Source organism: Olea europaea, chromosome 18, assembly GCF_002742605.1.
Source record: "Olea europaea var. sylvestris chromosome 18, O_europaea_v1, whole genome shotgun sequence".
Lineage (NCBI taxonomy): Eukaryota > Viridiplantae > Streptophyta > Magnoliopsida > Lamiales > Oleaceae > Olea > Olea europaea.
In genome coordinates, this window is record NC_036254.1 from 26,950,289 (window position 1) to 26,958,287 (window position 7,999).

The window sequence follows — 7,999 nt, forward strand, 5'->3', positions numbered from 1 at the left end:
TTTTTTTATATTTATTAATGAATTTAATCTTTTCCGTAATTTAACGTAATTATTTATTTAGTAATTTACGTATTTATAAAATAATTAAATAAATAATATTTCAAATAAATAAATTATAAAGAATAAAAAAATGGAAGAAAATGGTTAAGTATTGTTCATTTCATGTAACTTTTGGTGTAATGGTTGGAGATGAATTTTAGTTTGATGCGATATTTGGTGTAGGGCTGGAGATGACCTTAATACCGAGAAGATGTGTAGGAGATGAATAGCTGAGATATGGTGAATCTAACGAGTTAGGCTAGCATTTTCGGAGAAATCAACGTTGTTGATTGGACTATGATTGAACTAAGGAAGATGTTTGGGATTGGGAGTCGGCACAGTGCTAAGATAATTTTGATAGTTTTTCAAAATTAAAATTTTCGATTTATTAAAAAAAAATAACAAATTAATTTTAAAAAAAAAAAGAAAAAGAAAAGAATGTAGTCGAAAAGATAAATAATTCAAACTTACCTAATCCTAACTTTTTCTTATTTTTTATGGTTGTTTAACTCGTGATTACGTATAATCTTACAATTATGTTGCTGAATTTTAATGATATTATCGTTTCTAAAGATCCTTTATTATCCTCCTTTTTTTCTTTCCATCATTATAAAACCAAATCAAATGCCCATTGAAAAATGATATATGTATATTGAATATGGATCATGTTACAAGTACAGAAAAATTTGACAAATTATTAATACATCGTGAGAATTGATTGGAAGATAGAAAAAGAAAACAAAAAACAATCTAATCATCTATGGTCACGTTGACGTCGATAGAAATTTTATCAAAAATTACCTGTGCTAGCGACTTTTTCCATTAAACATTATCAATTGTTTGTCTGTGACAGTTTATGACATTATGTCATATGGACAACCCAAGTCATTCTAACAACTTTTCACTCGCGACATCAAACGTTGTCAAATCATTGAAAATGTTGTGTTATGAGATTATATTTTATTTTCAACACAAAAGCCTTGACAAGAGAATTCAATGCAATAAACACACCATTTAGAATAAGAAAGATGTTAGGTGTACACCATGATCACCGCCCCCACTCCCTTATTAAAGGACTGTCAACCATGATATACACCAAAGGGTGTACACTTAGCAAATTTCTTAGAATAAATTATTATCATTCAATGCATTTCGCCCATAACAATATTCTCGAAAAGTACCATTGCATTGCATTCAATTGCTCAAATACACAAACATATCTATTATCTTTGCTTGTACAATATTAACACATAATTAGATGATATTAATAAGTAACTAGATACTCATAAATCTTCATTATTTTTGCTTAAAAAATATTAAGACATGATTAAGCAATATTAAATCCATTAGCCTACATTTTTTCAGTATAATTTAGAAATTATATTCCATTACCTTCACATTTTAGCTATGCGCAACAAGATTTAAATCAATTCACTTAACATTTTTTCTACAATGTTGTGTTTAGTAAAAAATCCACGACTACTTATTGACGAATCCTAATTTATTTCTTTTTTATTAATACCCTATATATAATATATAGAACTTAATTGTTTCTTAAGCAAAATAAGAGGGAAAGAAAATTTTAAACATATATGAGGGTACAATTCATGTAAACTTAATCTGATTTAGGAAATTGAGTCGATTAACATAAAAAGTACTCGATAAAAAATTGAAAACAATACTTTTCTTCTTTTATTTTAGAGGAAATTACACCCTCCCAGGGCTTTCAAGTTTACTGTGCGTAAATCATGGGCCCAACTTTTCTAGTCAAATATCCGATATTAGATTAATAAAAAAATTACTTATTTAAAATAGGTGTGGTCCCGTAGTTAACGTGCTTCTAATCTAATTTTTCTTCCTTCTTTATCAAATGAGAGAAACTGTTCCAAACTTCTCCCTACGATCTCTGATAAACCACTTCGATAGTTACCAACCCCACAAATATCTCCTGTTAGTTATCACACAGCCTGTCGAGGAACTAATCTTCGTCACATACCCAAAGTGAATTGAGTACATTCTTCGTCAACTGCATCATTCTGTTAGAAATCTTCTTATTTTACAGTTGACGAAAAAATGACTAAATCCAAGGTTTCCAAACAGGTAATAAACGTCCATGCCACTCCAGAAAAGAGAGGAAAGAGGAAGCATGAGAAAAGCCCAACGAAATCCTATATGAAAAAGTATGCAGCATCGTCTGTGACCTTGTAAAAAGACCAATTGAACATGGTATGCTAATTTTTATGTTTTGTTACCACATTAAGTGACGGGTATTAATTGGAAAATCGTTAGGTGACATGTATTGAAGACGTATTGAAGATCTGTGACCTTGAAATCTATTGAATTCATTCCATCGTTGGAATGGGGTAGGGTTTGCGATTTTGAATGCAAAATGTTTGATCATTGAATTTTTCATTTTGGATGTTACGAATAATCTGTTGTCTATTCACGAATACCCATAATCACAACTGAAAAAAAGGAAATGTGACTACATATATTGGGAATCTGTGACGTGAATTCATATGGATATGACTGCATCTGACCTTATTGGAATGGGGATAAGGCTCTGAATGTGATCTTAATATGTGAATGTGATTGAAGTTTGTTGTGAATCTATGACCTAAGTGAAAAGACTTTATATGCCTGTGACCTGACTGTTAACATGGTTGATGATGTGTTTTAGCCATACGATGTCCATGTGTGACCATTTCACCTATGTGTGACCAAGTAGTCTCAATGCAAAGACACTCACATGTACAGCTAATACTTTCCATCACAGTTATGGCTCTCATGGTTGAAGACCAAATCAAAGTTAAAAAGCTATGAAAAATATATGTCTAGGCTCTAATGTTTATAAACGTTTAACAACTGACATTTGTGGATGATGTTCTCGAGTCGATGTTGCATGATCTCTGCTTCATAGGACATGTGGTCAATGGTGGGATATGAAATGGGCCCCATGTGTCTATTCCTGCCCCATGATCACTTGAAAATTTATGTAGAAGTTGCTACTTCTACTTCTTAACAGAGTTTCATCTGCCTTGTTGTTCTTATTACATCGAACGAAGTTTGAACACAGACTGTTTTGAATGCAGAATGTTTGATCATTGGATTTTCATTTTCGATATTACAAATAATATGTTGTCTAATCACGAATACCGTTAATCACAACTCAAAAAATGGGAAATGTGACTACATATATTGGGGATTTGTGATGTGAATGCATGTGGATATGATTGCCCGCAACCTTTCTGGAATGGAGATAGAACTCTGACAAACCTTAATTTGTGAATCTGACTGAAGTTTGTTGGGAATCTGTGACCTGAATGAGAAGACTTTGTATGCCAGTGACCTAACTGTTAAATGGTTGATGATATGTTTTAGTCATAAGATGTCCATATGAGACCATTTTACCTAGATGCATTTCATTTTCTCTGCCTCTGAATTACAATATAGGTACTTAACAATTTTATCATTACTAATGCTTCATGTAGGTTTGGCAATTCAAAATACCAAAAAAAAGTTGGTTTCCTAGCAAGATTACTACCTCTGTGTATAAGGTGTTCTCACCACCATACAATCAAAGTTAAGTCGATGCTAGAAACAGATATTGAGGGGCACATGCTTTGCCCACTTCCTGGATTGCCATGAAATAGCGATTCAACCATAGTTGAATCACTACTTCCTTTTGAGGCAGGTTTAGCACCCGAATGAGGAAGAAATATGATTTTATATTTCCGGGTGATACGTCAAGTTCTCTATTTCTGAGTTCTGTTTCATCACAGGACTGAGATATTCAAGCGATACAAATACTCAGGTTTTTGAAAATAGGCAGTCAAAGTTGAAGGCCAAATACTTTTCACAAGTAGATGCTGTCACACATGAAGATATGAAGGACACATTTCTGTCTACATGCCAAATGCCTGACCTCGATCTCGTTGAAGCCCTATTAGACAATGACGTTGCAATGTTCGAGGTTTTGTATTTCCTAACTGCCTATCTCTTTCCCCATGACTACAAGAAGGTTGTCGACCACTTCATATTTGTTCTTGTTGAGGACTTTAATGAAATGAACAGTTTTCCATAGGGCAAGCTATTATTCCAAATTACTCTTGGTGCTTTGAGAGATGGCCTCGGTAGAAGGACCCCACACTACAGGCTATGAGGAATGCTTGTAGCCTTCCAAGCATGGATATACGAGACTTTTCCCAGTCTTGATGGCATCGTGGTCACAAGAATATCGAGGGTGCATCTCCGCATTATAAACTGGATAGCAGATGAGCAACCATCAGCTGCTAAATTGGAAGGACCCGACTGCTTCTCCAATCATATGGTAAAGTTCTAGTAAGCATCATGTAATAAATACCGAACTTTTGACTTTGCGTTCTTATAATTTACATATTGTATTGTAGATTGAGATTTGTGACTTGGAACCGTTGGAAAGTGAAATGGCGATGTCATACATGAACGGAGTCTAATACAACAAGCCAATCCAGCCAATGTCCTTATCCTAGAGACAAAGAAGAACCAAGCACAGGACGGAGATGCCTGTTGAAGATGTCGATACGAGCGAAAAGTCCCTTCCATTAGTCCCACCGTTGATGGGCAGTAGTATTGGACAAGCTCGCTCTTTAGATGATGACGACGACGATTTTGTTGCTCATCCTCCAAGACAGTAGGAGCCATCTGCCTGTGGAAAATCCCCTGTTGTTGAAGGCCCAACAGCCTCTCATCATTCTTAAGAGGAGCCACAATCTCATGGGGGCACAACGAGGTTACGTAAGTTGTTTTGTTAGTCAGCTCTCAATATTTCCATCATTGGTCACACATTAGTATTTTCTATGTCACATTTCGTACACATCAGGTCATATATATATAGTGTGCACTGTATGTTGATGATTGGTCACAGATATGTCGCAAGCAACATATAGTAATTGGTCATTCATTTTGTCAGGGTTTTGAGGAGTTACGTGTGCAAATATCTGAACTCCAGGCGGATAGTAAAGTGTTGAAGACAGAGCTTGACGACATCAAGTCACAAATGTCATCCTTGAACGAAGGGAAGACTAAAAAAATGGATGACATTGTACAAATGCAAGCCTGTATTAAAAGTGACCTCATGGATATTCGAACGAACATGCAATTTCTATCTGAGTCCGTGTCAGCAATGATCTCCAGTGCAATGGACGAGATCATTAGATGGTCTGGTGACAGGACAAACGAGCGTAGAGTAGGACAAACAAAAGCTCCTGGAGTTGGAGATCAAGAACATCATGTTGCTGGTGGATCTAACAAGTCTCAGAAGGTAGTCACTTGATATATTTCACATCTCTGTAAAAGAATATAGTTTATTTTGACATTTCCTATTCAACATATAGGTGGAAAACGTGGTATCAAATGTCGACAAAAAAGGAAAGGACAAAATGGACCCAAGTGATGATCTTCCACTTTCCCTTGAACTACCATTATTTGATTTGGGAATTGAATACACCCCACCCAATGTTTTGCATTCGGACGAAATTCAGAAGCGGGTAGATTCCATCATATCTAATGTGGTGACAACAACAAAAACTATTGAGAATGAGGTATTTACATGTTCCAGTAGTCGTAGATCTCAAATCACACATACCTCCAAACCATGTTATTATTAGGTTATAGATCACACACACTTCAAAACATGTCCTATTCATAGGTCACAGATCACAAACATTCAAAGTCATGTCCTTTTCATAGGTCACAAATCACACACAATACCAACATATGCTCCAGTCATGGGTCACAGAGCACATACACCTTCAAACCATATCCCATTCATAGGCCACAGATCAAACACACTTTCAAACCATGTCACATTCTCAAGTAACAAATCACAGGTACCTTCAACCCATGTCCTATTCATAAGTCACTGATAATATACATTCCAAACCATGTTATATCATGGGTCACAGACCACACACCTTTCCAAACTATGTTCCAATCGTATGTCACATATCATAGGCACACTCCAACCAGGTCACATGTATAGGTGATAGACCACACACGCTTCCAAACCGTGCCACAGACAGCTCATGTGCCGTATGTTCAACTAATTTGTAACCTACTGTAATAACATACATTTGTAACCTTCTGCTGAACCAACCTCGAAATTACCAGTAAGCGGGTTTTAAGGCCTGCGAGGGTATTACAGTCTCCTTTTGTTGCCGAACAGGTGAGAGGAAAATTATTTAAGCACGATGATAATGTTGTCTTTTTGAGAATTACAAAGACAATGTTGACAAATCGGCCTTCATGGGTTGGTTCTAGAGGGGGTACAAGCCAAAAAATAAGTAATTGCATTTCATACCTATCTATGAAATATTACTCAATATACAGTGTGACAAAAGAATGTAACCTTCAGTGTTGATCACAGGAAAAAGTTTAGCTAGGAAGACCACGCCATCAAGCTTACTTTTCTAATTGGTTCATTCTCAGTAGGTCATAAGTCCTGGTTCCACGAGCTTATAAATTCAAAGTCATCACTGAGTGGTACGGTATGATTACATTTACACACTCAATTAAGTTACATTACTTTTTTAAGATTTCTGATTTCCTTCGTACTCGTTAAGAAGAGTAATAGAGATGATACAAACAGGTCACATTTCACATTGAAACTAGTCATAGAGTCATTCCTATCCAATTTGTTGTACGTAATGCTTACATCTTTTCTTTTCATTGAAACAGTACACATTGAAACAGCACATGGATGCCTGCTTCTACTTCATTCGCCAATTAGCAAAACTTGGCAAAAAGGTAAAATATAGAGCCACCATCACAAACTCATGGTTCCAGATTAAGATAGAAGACATTTTTCCTGCATTCATGAAGGACCCAAATGTTCTAATGTAAGAGTCAAGCCTGGTTGAGGTTGTAACATGTCACAGCCTTTCTTTTAGCTCATCCTAGGCCGATGTTGACTATGTGTTTATACCGATCATACCCACCAATAAAGCACATTGGATGCTTGGCATGTTAGAATTCAGAAGCCATACCTTGACTATGTTCAACTCGGCAGGTAAATCTTATCGTGAGTGGAAGGTTTTGCAAGGTATTGAACCATACATTAAGGTATTGCCTGCTCTAATGAATATCCTAGGAATTTCAAAGAAGGATCTTGATTATCACGAACCAGAAGCCAAAGAATTGGAGGTGATCATCGACGACACACTCCCTTTGCAGACAAATGGATAAGTCCGTGACAAAGATTTACAATGTGTACATCATTTTGATGGATTCATTCATAACAGCATGTCAATGTTTTGCGTCATGATTGCTGGATATTCGTGGTGTTATATGCGCTGTATCTTATTTGTAGTGGTAGAGGTTCCATTCCCCGGAAGTTTGATGCCAGCTAGTTCAGAATGGATATTTCTACACTACTCTAGAAACATCAGCATGTTTACACGAAGAGAGTGAAGCAGCCTATAAAGGGGAAAGCACTTGTTATAGAATGAAAATTGGCTTTAAATTTGTTAGTACAAGGATTTAGTTTGTAAATGTTATGAACATTGTATGTGTCTAGTCAATAGATGTTCATGTAATGAATAGTAACTCTTAATCTTTGATTTACAATAAAGGATATTAACGTGTTTAAGTTCGTGATTCATCCATCTTCGATTACATTTTAATGCTATCTTTCATACATATGGTGTAAATTTTACAGGTTCTTTATTTTTAACAGTGTCACGTAGTTGGTAAAATATGTCATATGCTACAGTAGACAGGTCACAGTTAGTTTATCAACTTAGTCACAGATGCACATATCACATCACACATAACTTTCCATACGACATGCATGTCACAGATGTCTATGAAACAGACTACTGAGTTTCAAACTTAATTTGCCAACTAGGTCACAGATTCACAAACCAAGTGACCAATAACCTTTCATACGACACATCACATGTCACAACACATGGGTTACAGA